This window comes from Cephus cinctus, unplaced genomic scaffold, assembly GCF_000341935.2.
Source record: "Cephus cinctus unplaced genomic scaffold, Ccin1 Ccin1_scaffold0577, whole genome shotgun sequence".
NCBI classification, from domain to species: Eukaryota; Metazoa; Arthropoda; class Insecta; order Hymenoptera; family Cephidae; genus Cephus; species Cephus cinctus.
The window spans coordinates 290,199-304,796 of NW_014333226.1; positions in this window are offsets into that span (position 1 = coordinate 290,199).

Consider the following 14,598-nt stretch of genomic DNA (forward strand, 5'->3'; position numbering starts at 1 on the left):
AGAAAAATATAATTTTAGTGCAAAATCATGCAATAACATATTTTGTAAAAAAAATTGTATCCATAAACTTACTATAGAGACTTAATTGTTTTCGAACTGTCAAAAAAACATTGAACACGTGGATCAACTATACAAAGCTACTATAATGTCAAAATCAACCTTTCGTCTATTCTCATGTACGAATTTCATTTTTTCTAGCTCAAAATTCTGGGAACGAGTGAAAAAACATGGTCAGCGTAGCTCCTGATCTCTCGAGTGAAATTAAGGGAGGCTGCCTTGGGTTGCCAAGCGTTACCCATTAGCATAAGAGGACGGTGCGTGCGCAGCCGCGTAACATCATAAACCATAAACGGCTCGAACATAAAAGTAGTTTATTATTACGCGATGCCAATGGTAACAAGTCCCAGCACGGACATAAACTCGAATCTGGTGGAAGCGATTGAGCGAGTAAATGGAAAGAGAGAGAAATAGAGAAAAAGAAACCAGTGGAAAAAAGAGGTCGGATCTATTCGGCTTTAATCTGATATCTTCCCACGTGGCACCCCGCGGTGTGGACGTGGCTTTATTAGCCGTCAATTGTTTGTTCAACATTCCCAAAAAACCCCCGTAAACGTTCAACGCCGAGATTTACTGCCGGTATGGTCCCTCCTCGACATCTACGACTCTTTAAAAACCCACGGCAGCTTTCTATAACATTCTCCATTCTTGCATTCTGCATTCTACATTGGAACACGTGGGAGGCGTTTTTCTCCAAGAAATCGCGCTGCCCGGCAAATTCCTTGAGAAATAGATCAACTTTTTTTTTATTTAATTTTTTACTTCATTTTTTTACCCCAAATAAATCCATCGGCACTTAACGTATTTATGTAAGGTTATTGAGTATCTTTATAATTTTGTTTGCTTGGTTATTGAGTATCTTTATAATTTTGTTTGCCCTTTCGAAACGAGTTTTGGTAAAATAAAAAAAAAAAATTCCAAAAAAATCACTGGTTCACCTTATACACGTTTTGTTTTTTTAAAATATCTTTATTCGCCGGCTTCTTGATAATTAACCATTAATTCGAAAAACAATTTTAGTACCCTTATAACGTATATGTGCATTAGTTATACAACGCCATAGCGTAATCATAAAATAGTGAATTTCGTGGAAAGAATAGAAGCATAGAGAAACATCTTGAGCGCCTATCCCCGGGGGTTGTAGCGAAGGCACCATAAATGCTCGTTTATAACCGCGGTAATATTACCAGAGCTATAAGCCCACTAAAAGGTTAGCGTTTTATAGGTAATAACTCATTTGGGAATTAGGCTGTTTAACACAAAGCCTTTAGTTTTCGATAAAGATCTGCCTCGTAAGCCGCCATCTCGTCTATAAAGGACGAAGCGTTATATTCGAGTCTAAAAATCAGTCAGAATTAGTAATCAAAATTCGTAGCATATTTCACCAAGATTTTGACCACCATACAGATTTCAAAAAAAAATTTTTAGGTCGCCACAGTCGTTCAAAATTTATTTGCGCCTTCACTCATCTGACCTAACCCAACTTGACATAACCTCAATATACGTTCAGCATCCGTAGCAAGGCATCGGCATATTAACCCTGACGTTAAAAAATAAAAATGAGACCCGCAACTTTCCTTCCCTGAGATCCATAAGAACCGCTGCATAAGAATCGGTATAATAAAACGTGCGCCAGGTACGTCTATGACGCAAGTCAGAGCGCCGGATCAAAACGACCAAGAGAGTCCACCTAATAAAAGAGTCGTTAGTGCAGCCGGAGTACGTCGTTATAACGAATTCGTTTGTGCATTTCACTGTTCCCTCCTCATTACGTAACGAGACATCCTTGTAAATCTTTGGCTGCGAGAAAGGAGAACCAGAGAGGGGATACCGGAGGCGGCCGGCTGGCTGCTGGTAATGGACCCGTCGATGATACTTATTCTTAGGGAGCTGATAAACAGCCAGTGTCAATGGGAGAGCTGAAAAATTCTGATAAGAGAAAAATACGTGTTGGAGATTTATAAGAGATCAAGAGATGAGGGGGTGCGTAATCAGTAATTATCTACGAACTGCTGATAATAGATGATACCTTGGGAGTTGTATCTTTGTGCGATCGGCAGGATCATTTAATTACAGGATTCGGGAGGGGTTTGTTAAAGGGGGATGCTGGACAATTTATAATGCGAATTTTATATACCTGCTGCTATCTTGTGTCCGAGGTTGCTTGTGATTTTCTCGAATCTTTTTTGTGAGGATGAATGAACTTTGGGACGATTTTTTTATTTGGCCTAAGGAGGTGTGAAATGGCTGGTGAGGTTTTGGGTGAATTTGTATTGAAAAAAAATTATTTATTGTTAAGCGGTGCGTGCTACGGGCGTGACTCCTTTGGCTTGTTAAGGTCCTGGCGCCCCGTGAATAATCCTTGATGCCTTTTGGTGGCGGGTCCTTCTTTTCCTTTTTATTCTTTTTTTCTTTCTATTCTTCTATTTTTCTCATCCAGCCACTTCACGGAATTTCACGTAAGCGAGACATTGTCGCTATTGATGGTGCTAAACTTATAGCTTTTACACACAGAGGACGTTGTTAGATACCGATTTTATGGCGGGGGTCCAGGATATGTAGGTATGGGTTTTTAGAAAACTTTTCAAAAGAAAAATCGAATTTGACGGAATTGGATTAAATTTTCGAAAAGAAATTTCAAAATTATACGAATCAAAAAGTACAGTTATACGTTACTGTGAAATCGAAGGAACGAGGTTTTATACTCAACATTTTTTTTTTTTTTTTATTTAAATTCTCGTTTTTCATTACTCATCTTTGTATTCGTCGTTTTATAGTCGTTCTTTTATGTTCGTCTGATCTCACGCGGATTCATAATTAAGTTCGACACGTTTAATGCTCGTTTTTTGTGATCGTGAAACTGTTATTATAAAAAAATAATAATAAAACAAAAAAGAATACAAAATTTCGTGGTAAAGAGTTCGGTGCTCGAATCAATGCCGATCGGTTTCTCATGGGGATCACGTTGAATAGACACTTGTTTACATACTTCGACCGCTACGAGTTTTGCATTCGAAATTCGCGCTTCTCGATCTTTTCGATAAAACAGCTCAAAATGTGTCGTGACAACTTTTTATGCATATTTTTATTTTTTTACGGTATATCTTGACGCGTCAATTATTTTACATACTCTCATATATTTTCAAGTAATTCAGTATTATTTTTTTATTTTAAAATGATTTAAAACCGCGTGTTACGTGTGATATATTGCGTTTCCTAAAACGTGAGAAACTTAAAAAGGTCTCCGATTTCTCCAAAGTGCCTGCTTACGTTTCTTATCCGTTATATCTATATATCTATATATAGTACATATATCGGAGTTCATTGCCAGACAATATGAACTCCTCTACTAACCCGCACTCCCGGTTACTTAATCGAATATGGACGATATACCAGAATAGGTAAACCTATATCCCGTCCCTTTTGTGAAATCGGTAGGCTAACCTGTACAAAACTGTGGTTAATCCGGACTGGCCGTATCGATGACCTGTCGGATTAGATTAGCCGTTTTCGAGGAGCTAGGACCACCAGGTATCGGCAAATGGTAACCGATCTCATGTCAAACATCTCATCGGATCTAAATATTTTGCTTTTTCTTCATTTTCTTTATTGCAGACAGTCAACCAACGATATTACATATAGATTTATAGAGAATAAAAAAATTGTTAATCTACAAGAAGATTAGTCACAATAAGCATATATGGAAAAATAGGTGAAAATCCTTTCGGCAGTCTTCGGAAATATTCGTGAATTCTCGGTAAACGAAAGAAAGCAGGAAATGCATAAAGAGCATAAACCTGTGAATATGACTCGTATTTTTGAATGACTAAAGTTAAAAGGGTCTTATGAAAAGTCATGAAATTCTCATAAAACCAACATTAGCCATTACAATGTCCAGACCTTTCGGCCGTTTCGAAAATAGGCGGACTGGAACTTCTTTGATGTTTCAATTGCGTTTGCCATTCGAAGTCAAAAACCGCAAAATCCCTTAGCGTAGTATAATAATATAAAAATCGTGGTTATTTCGCACCGGTGTACGGTCAAAGTCGAAGCGCATCAGCGACATCTGCGAATGCATTTTCAGCCGCCACAATGCTCTCTCAAAATATTTATTTTCCCGTTGTGACCAGATCCGGACCAATGGTCACCATGAATGGCTCCTGTAATCTCGTTAGCTGCGACAATGGAGCCGAAAATGCCGTTTGACTTTGGAGTTAAGAGTCTCGGCTTATAGCAGTCGAAAAACGAAGGTATGTACCATAGGGTAGGCACTTTCATTCTCTCTCTCTTTCTCACTTTCTCTTCCGCTAGGTCTCCCTTTATTTTTCACTCCATCTCTTTCTCTCTCACTGTCCTCCCTAGTCCCTTCGTCCTTCCACAATTTTCTTCTGTCCTTCTTCTCTTTCTTCCCGAACCCCTCGAAACTTCACTAAGGATCTTCCGAGTGTAGATTTAATTTTCTGATTTTTTTCTTTTCTTTTCTTTTCTTTTCCTCAACCGCACGCACCGTCCTGCTGCGATTTTCCGGGAGATTGACTTCTCTCTTGGGTCTGACGCATCCGAGACTTTTCACCCACGGAAGACGTACAAGAAGAGTGGATAATTTCCTGGAAGAGGAGACAGACGGCAGTTTCGGAAAAAAGGATCGAAATCTTTATCCTTAGCGAGGCTTTCGAGATAGACTGTAATTCGATGTATTTTTCAAAATGCCATATCAGTGCATAGCATCGTATAGTTGGAAAATAAAAAAATTCTACGTATTTTCCAAAGTATTACGTAAGGATAGAAAGAAACAATTTTATGACGTATAGAATTTTTTTTTTTTTTCGTAAATTAATACAATTTTATTTTTACTAATTATTATATTCAGTGGTGGAAAAATACATTTTTAATACTAACGACGATATTCCCTATCCCCACTTTCGAATATACGTATCTATGGTCTGTGACGTAAAATAAAATTGTATGGGCGCCTTTAAGTTTTGCACGTGAAAATATATGCAGGAAAAGATACCCCACGCGAGGCGAAATTAACGTAAAGGAGCTACAGAAAATCGAATGGGTACGTTACGTTAGATGACGCGCCCTATACTCATATACCATAACTATAGTAGCGAGTCCCAGGGGAACTTTTTCAAAATCTACACTACTCCCGAATAATATATCGAAATCGTGCGTGACTATTGCGACACATGAAAAAATCGGTATTCAAGCGGGTCTCTAGGGAAACACAACGCAATCGTGTTCCTACAAATTGGACAGCAGCTACTCGATCGTCTCGTGCCGGCCATGTTCTATGGATACGCATTACTGTTTTTCATCGAACGACTCGTGTTTCTCTTGTTGTCATTTCGTGAATCGAATATGCTTCTATATTACGACCGACTCGTGCAACATATGTAACTGTAGATGATGGTCCATATGTCATTTATACGTGTATATATATAAATTTTATTTGAATTTTCAAAATAAAAATTGACTAAAAAATAAAATTTTTCAAAATTTCGAAAAATTATTCCAATAAATTTTAACGTTGAAAATTGTAATATTCCCATTAACACTCAAAATAAAGTCAAGTACCAAACTTTCTGGGAATCAAGAATGATGCTAGCGAGGCGTGGTGGAATACTTCGCGTGGCTACCATTAGGAATATTTAACTGCATTTATAACCGGAATTTCTAGTATCTTTTTTTCTTGGGATTTAAACAGTTAACATTGAAATGTGGGTCGGCGTGATTGCAGTGTATCCGTCATTTTCTTACGTATAAATACACGTATGTTAACGTATGGTATAATGACTCGATTTTTGGTTTTCATTTACGTGTATCCTTCAATATGTATGCGATAGTTACTAGCACGCATTCGTATGAGCCAATCATATATTTAATGTATATAGTATATACATATTTACCAATATATATATACGCACGAAGGGTCTGGGGAACCTTCGACATGGGTGGCTTCTGCGATTATTCCCGTCATGCAACGGTGGGCAATAAAAGTTAAACATGCCTAACCGTCTGTACGTGACGTCTCTTATGCAGAACAGTTATTGACTAATCTTTGGCCTTAAAATTTCGAATGATTTCCTGCATTACAATGCCGCGCAATTAATTGATAATCAATATCAAGTAGGTTTTTATTTGATGAATTTCAAAATACCTTTAAAAAAATTTTGTTCTACACCATAACATCTTTTTCAGTGATAAATCATTATTTTCAAGATACAAATTGACTTCCGGTATTAAACTTGAAAATTTCAAAAAATTGTATGAATTAAAAATAAAATCTTTGATAAACTGATTAACGATCAAAGAAATTCTTTTATTTTCTTTATGGCGTTAAAAGAAAAAAGATTGATCCTTTGTTCTATCCGAAAAAATAATTGTCAAAGAAAATCCATAAATCCGTGTTTAGAAAAAAATCCGATAGAGGCGCCTTTATCGTAAATCGAGCATAACCAAGTGGCCGCGTCGAAGGCGTACAGTATCGTCCATAAATAATGCATGGACCCCTCTTGTCTCGAGCTGTAATTTGATTGCGGAGGCGTTGGTTTAAACTTTGGCGCCCCCCGCCCACTTGACTCACCGATGCAACCATAATGGTACCTACACACCGTAGAAGCGGGACGAGCGAAAGACAAGCACGAGGCTATCGCCGAAGACAATCATACCATTGTTGCCGGGCGGGTATAATTAACGATAGAATCTATGAGAATTATTAATTTACAGCCGATAGAAAACGCTTATATACGCACAGGTCCCACGTGTCGTTGGGACTTAAACTTTAGAGCCCCCGTAAGGCCCATTCCTTTTCAAAGCCTTAAAATCTACTTATTCCCCGACGATTTCAATCATTACACCACAAACGGCTGCTCTCTCTAAACCCTGACAAACCTTATATCAGAAATTGATCGAGTACGATTAATCCGATTGTAACCAATTTCTATCCGATTATTCACTCGGTTAATCGAAGCGCCACGTATAGCCTAACCATTTCTATGATTTGACTTTCTGAAGGCGCGTCGAATGGTATCACGCTACGGATATGGCCTACTAATACGACAGCCTATCTGACCATTCAATTGGTACCATTATTGGTGCTACGTTTCTATCAACTCCTATTGGAGCGTCTATCTGGTAACAATAGCTACTATGCCTATACCGTACATAATTTAATTTAACCCCGTTCTAAAAACCTAGTAAAGTATATTTGCTCGTAGTAAGCAGCTCAGAATGTTCTAGAAGGCGATACTGGCAGACGATCACATCAGCTTCATGAGGTGTCGCCTTAAACATCAAGTGCCTCGGTCGCACCTCGGTCGTATCTTAGAAACGCGTCTATCGGCTACTGACAGTCTATTTTGTTTATGAAGCCTCTAGCTCGAACCGAGTTAACGTACGCATGATGGGTGATTAATAGACAGGTTCCAGGTAGTTGCATGGCCAGACGCTAGTAGGTAACTGAGCCTGTGCCAGAGCGGCTATTGTCTCGTGATTAATAATCCATTCGTGAAGCATCCTCCGTGCGAACTACCGGGAATCCATTTTTGTTTCCCAACATCGTTAAATCGTTCGTAAACACATCTTCGCTACGTAATAATAATACACACAGTAATATCTTTAAATCCGACTTGAGTTTAATTGAATAGCCGCAATTAACGTTACATCGTTACACTCGGCTCTTTCCGTTATACTTCCTCGAGAGCAGACAAATATTCGTCATTGATTAGATACTCGTTTTTCGTTATACCGATAGTCGTACGTTCGATCCCAGCTGGGAACGATTTTTTTTTTTTTTTTTTAATTTCCGCAACTCAAAATGAGTCGAAAAATTCTCCGGTCTCGCGTAATCGCGTCCCGAGGTGTGGACGTGCTGTGCCAGGAATACGGCATTGCTGTTTAGCCGGAACCATCAACCTGAACATTGTTGCCCACCTACGCTGTCGGGTTCCTCTTACTTGCATACCTCCGGGCTTTACACGGCCGTCCGCATTTGTTTTCACTCTTCGTTCTTTGCAGGAAACAATAATCCCACTAATTTATGCATCTTGCGTTGCACGTCTCGGGTCGTGTCTAGCTGCGAGGTGCTGACTTCCCGAAAGTCACCGTCTTATCAAGTTGCAGGCATTTCCTGTAAATTAATTGAATCAAATTTGAGAATTAATGATATGCCAAAAAAATTGATTTAAAAAAAAAATTTAATTCACTTACTTATATTTATCGTTACCCGTTGAGTGTGCACGAGCACGCTTTTGGTTGTGATCACTGCTACAATGGTATTCACTGTAGCATAATTCATAACACATACTAATAGGTGGTGGAGGGATCTAATATAGAAGAGTCCATAATAGTCGAGTATAACCGGAAACTACGTGACTTATGGAGTAGGATAATAATAAATTGAACCACGCCGTTTAGCTAATCGCTGCTGGATCTTAGACTCCCCGACATCCTGTCAATTCGTGTTTCTCGATCGCGTTCAAGATGCTCGAACCGATAGTGAGAAAGAGCCTTTTGGTTTGTATCCCCGGTCTTATATAGTACACGTGTATATAGACACAACATACTCCTCCTACGAGTCGAGGGGCCTACTAGGCTCACAAATCGGGATGCAGGGAGACCCGTTTAATCACCCATTCAAAAGATAATCGGTTCGTGTCCGAAATCGTCAAACAGGTACTTTATCTTGGCACAATTATCTCCTAATTAATAGTCGCCTAGCATATCGTATCGGTGTAGGAGTAATATTATTATTGTTATGTTCAGTTATAGCTGCTCGCTATCTCGGCAGGAAGCAAGTAGTATGAAAAAAATTAATAACCGCTGCACTTGGTGCTGCAGTCGTAAAAAGTGCATATGAGCGAAACTACCACCTTCCGTTTGTCGATAGAAGTTTCTACATTATCGACCAAGCTGGAGGAGTTCTAAGATGATATAAAAAATTCAGAGCAGCTAATCTTTTATTAATAAAAATCTCTAGCCTTAAATAACTTTTTAATTTTTCATCATTCTCTTTGTTATTGTACTTTGCTCTTCTCCAGCTTTCATTATTACCTATACGGAACGTTGACTTTTACGTGGCTAACGTTACGTGGAACAACGCTATCCCGTGGCGACTTCCACCTCGTTGGAAATCAGAGATGCAACACGGGCCAGTCATAACCATTTACCGTTGACACTGTCTGCATCGCTTAACTATCCGTGGCACGCGTCGCATACGGAATCGCACATGGATCGGTCGACGGTGGACGTATGGTGGGAGCGTAAGAGAGAGATGAATCGATAGGGGGAGAGAGAGAGAGAGAGAGAGAGAGAGAGAGAGAGAGAGAGATGAGAGAAACCGGAAAAGCATAGACTCACAAAATAACTCATAGTCGGGCGTCGACAAATCGGTCGGCTCCTCCTTAACGACCTATTCCCCTTCCTCGGGGATTTCTATGGTGACGACTATTCGACCTGGCTAACTGTATTACGTGTTGGCGCCACCCTGTGTATTTATCCGGCAGTAGATCCTCTCTGAAATCAGACCTGTACAGGCATTTGGTGTTTAGCTGTATATATATATATATATGTTCAAGGGACAATGCAGCAATGTAATGGAATGCAGAACACTTGTGCATTTTGGAGTATGACAATGCGTCTCGGATGAATTGACGATGTCGAAAGATATTAACCAATCGTGTACTAGAGTCTAAGAAGGCAGACTCTGGGATTGGTCGAAAGCTTTTATATTATTCGTTTTCCTACTCAGCGATGTTACGTATGATGGCTAGCTAGCTCAGGGTGGCTCGTACTTTTCGTTAGTGTGGGAATAGGACGAGATACTTATTACTGAAGATTCTTAAACGAGATCATCCACGAGGCGTCGCTTCGCATTGCCTGTAAATAAAATTGGGCTAATGAGAGAAGTCACATTGGTCTCGGTTTCTTCTGGTTGGCGCGACGAGATTATCTTACTGCGTTGAGAACCGGTAATTGGCAGGGGGTCTCACTTTCGCTTAACTACACTAACGAATGGGATCGGTTCGCGAGGGCGGGAGTGTTTGAATCTCGTTAAGAGCGACGGAGCGCGGGAAGCAGTGACGCTCAACTTGTCAAAATTAATCACCCGCAAACGATGAAATCTCGGTGATTTTATAGACTTTGTCTTTTATTTTTATTTACACTTTTTTCGCATTCAAAAATTTTTTGGGATTTCAGATTCAAAGTTTCATCGGTTGCTACGAGCAACCGATGAAATGGATATCCCAGGAATCACAATAAAACTAGGACCGGTCGTGTCCACTACACGTGTCCTCGGGTTTTGTAAAATGCGAAAAATGTCAGGCCCACTAAATCTAGTGGACCGATCTCGAGGGGCCCAATAATCGGCCTCGTGTTCCCTTGCCCGAGATGCTACGCGTACGCTGCGTAAAAGGAAAGGAACTAAGAGTGTTTCAAACAAATGGGTTACAAAATTTTAAAAATAATCATATATTGAAAAAATTTTTAAAAATGTATTAAACAATTAAGAAATGGTAATTATCATCGTTAATTATACATTAACACTGTTTATTTCTGATATATTTGATACTTGTAAAAATAACGTTTGTTCAGGTTCGCGAGAGACTCCTGGCTGTCACTAAGACCCTGAAGAGTCTCTGGTGTTGGACAACCCTATTACCAAAAGCACCTTGATACCTCGGATCTGACTGAGCGATAGGGTCAACTCTTAATTACTCGAGGAGTTTAGCTTTAATTAGCCACGACAATTAATTGAGATGGCTATTTGTGCGACCGCGCCGAGGCCAACGTCTCTGATTCGTAGTTACGATACAGTGGAAAATTCGAGGTTAAAATTCCAGAGTTAAAGATTGAGTATCTATATACTTTTTTTTTACTCGTACGGATTTAAGTGTCTAATTGGTACAGAATAGTATATGTCTGATGCGCATGCGCGACTTTGCAACATAACCCCAAAATATCACAGTGACGTCCCGATGCTATTCGTTCGTAAAATTTGTACGGTACGTTCATCTCATTTCCACGCGACTTTCGGTATACGGGACCAATCAAATTCCCATGATTCCGAATTAGCAGATGCTTTCGCCAGATCAAATGGACGTCCCGTAGCGATCCTCCAGAAGAAACCTCCTGGAATGCGCGCTCAGCCCTAAGATATTCACGACAACTATATTAGCCGCTTCGGATAGGATCGGCATCATACTGTGCCCAACGACACGCGGTGCAGTGTTGGTTCACGCACCTTCTTTTTCCACCTTCCTTTCCCACCTTCGTTCCAGCATCACGTCTGGCCCTGTATATGTATACATACGTATACACCTTGCTTAGAAAGATCTGAAAACGTACAATCCCAACAATTCAACCCTCTCAAGAGTCCCGAATAAAAAATAACCTACTAAATAATAAATCATCCGACGAACAGAAGCTAAGACTTCCGGTAACACTGAATCATTAATAATAAAAAGTTGTGAAAAATTCATTCCAAATTTTATCAACTTCCGATAGCAACGATTCATTACTACACAGAAAACCGTATCAGTACCAGTATAGCATGTCATGCAAGAACCACTATTACGTTATGCCGGTATCGAATAATAATAATAACAACAAAGGTGAGAAATTAATTTCAAATTTTATGAACTTCCGGCATTAGTAATTAATTAACACATACCAACCGTTTAAGTATAATTGTATCGGTCGTGCAAAAAATACCATTGCGTTATGCGACTATTGAATAATAATAATAACAACAATAATAAGATACGTCAAAAATGTATTTTAAATTTAATGAAACGTGTCTACGGCAAGCACTGTCAGGATATTTCATAAGCGTGGAATGGCGAAAGATTTGGCGCAGTGTATAAGGCAATTCCCCGAAAGAGCGCAGGACGCATAAACCTGGATGGAGCCAACGACAACAGGACAGATTGGAATAACAATGTCGTATGCACGCAGGGTAGATATAGGTACGAGTTGCTCAGGTATATACCTATAATTGAATCAAGGTTTCGGCGTCCCGCAGTGCCGAGGTGTGATCAGGCTCTCGCAGCATGACGCTCGCCGTCTTTGGATCACTGGTAGATCCTATCTCTCTTCGGGGCTTAATATAGTTGTCTCCGAATTTCTCCGTAGAATCGCGCCATCTTGGATCGGAGTATCCGAGCATTGGACAAAGTCAGGTAACGTTTTGAAGAACGTACAAAACCCCGTAAACGAGATAAGAACGTTAATCTGCCTGTGGCAATGACCATGCGGATACGTTGATAAGAATTTCTCGAGATTTTAAGTGAAATAAAAAGTCACCAGCACTGTATTATGCTCTTGTGAATTAGCATGTAAATCCCAGATATTAATACCTCGTCCATCCAAGACCATCCTAACCTACCCGTAGTCGATCCCGAAGCGCAGCCACGTTACCTCCAGCCTGATGATGAAACGCTATCTTGGTATTGTTAATCAAGGAATTAGCATATGAAATCTGTATTATACGAAGTGGCCGAGCGTTAAAGTGACACAGGGGCCAGGAGCTATATGCACGTATATGGACGAGGGGTGTATATAATAAATAAGAGAGACTTTATCAGATCCCACGCAGACCCCTGCAGCTACCTGTAGGCATTATAATGCGCGTAAGCTGATTAGCTGCCTGAATTTGTCCACGTTCTTATAATTGGCTCAATAAGCAGATTGCCCGATTAACGTGCTCTCTCGGTTTCCCTCCTTTTCCCATTTCTTTCGCACGCTCTCGATCCTTGATACCACCCCCCCCCCCTCTTCCGATCAGATGACCCGCGCAACTCGGAGTCACGGATGCACAATACTTCGATGATCTCGTTCAGCTCCCCTGAACCGATGATCCAGGTGCTGGACCCCTTAAGATTGTCCAGCCCGTAACGAGTATCAGGATATATCTGCTGTGAACGCGGCTTAAGGTTGTATTTATTCAGGAACCGAAGTGAGGTCCTGGGAAAAAAAAGAACAGATAACAAATAGAAGTTAATCGGCCGGCTACATCGATACTAAACGCGCTGTTCATTGTGTGGAGGCAAACGCCTGCTCGATATAATTGGCCTCTAATTAGAGTCCGGCAAAAAGTAACACTCATCCTCCAGCCAGATCCTCGGGTTCTCAGCTTGCTCGGTCCAGACCCGAGCTTCGGGTGAAACCTTGGAGCCAGGAAGGATGATCTTTACTTCTACCAAGCTACTCATCATCCTTGCTCCTTGGCTCTCTTCGTCCTTCCACTTCGTTTCCACGGTATCTCTTCTGTCTTCTTTATCTTCGCTCGACTGCCCTTCGTCCTCCTTGTCTTCTTCTTCTTGCCTTTATCGCTGGCTGTCAGTCGGACCCAGGCTGGAACCACAAACGCCGTTTAGCGCTATCCCTATTAACAGCTCAACTAGCTTCGAGAGATTGATTTGGCTTTGTTGGCAATTAGCCCGCGTCCATTAGTCAAGTCGAGCTGACTTTTCAATCGACTACCAAATGAATTCATCGACTGGACTCTGCGCCTCGAAGAGGGAGCCTCCGAAATGATCATTTCTCTTGAGAAAGAGTCCGGTACATGTTATACTGGATATAGATGTTTAAGAGGTAAATATATATACCTATATATATATGGCTGTACCTATATCTATATACAGATGCACAAGCTATAGCCCACACTGCAAGTAAACGGTCTCCTCTATGTGCATCAGCCGATTAACATGAACGGATCGTAATTCAGTGCTTCTTAGGATCCTTGTCGATGAGTGCGAAAGAGTTAACTAGTCAGCCCGGTATGGCTGGTACGAGCGTGCCGTTACTTTCTCAGATTTATTTGACGAGCCGCTCGTTAATTAATTGGCAAATTGCGTGGCATCGACCTTAATGAGTTTAATGTTCCTCTGATTACCAGTAGCGACGGCTTTTACGAGCCCTAAATGCTCCTCTAAACGATCGCTGTAAATCATACTTTAATTGCCGCAGAAAAGAATCTTCGAAAATCATCCTTAGAGTCCTGAGCTTGCACCGGGTCCTTTCTACGGTATGTCTAGGAGCCCAGTAAGCAAACCCACGCTATCGTTAGATCTTGTCCAATTAGATGATGTTTCATATCCATATTAAGGAGGTGTAACGTAACCGCGATTTTGACATTCTTATCTACCGGATGTTATCACCGGGTGACGCACCTTGCCGCGTCGACCAAGTACGTGGAAGAGGCCGGCTGAAGGATATAGGAACACCAGGTAACCTTCATCAGGATCAGGATACCACGGCAGCGGTACTATACGGCAGGGCAGTTTAGAAGGACCCTACGACGCAGGACGAAGGACCACTAGAAAATAAGGGTGGCGAGGAGTATAGGTTAACGAGGGTGTGATTCATGGATACTCTGGTCTTGTAAATCCCTGGTGGCTCAAACAACTTATACGGTGCTCATATAAATAGATGGCGTAACCTAACCTAATCTTCAAAATAATTTACACTAGTTGTCACTTTACTAACGTACAGTCTCAGTCACTGTTGTCCAGGCTGCGAATTTATCAGCTTTAA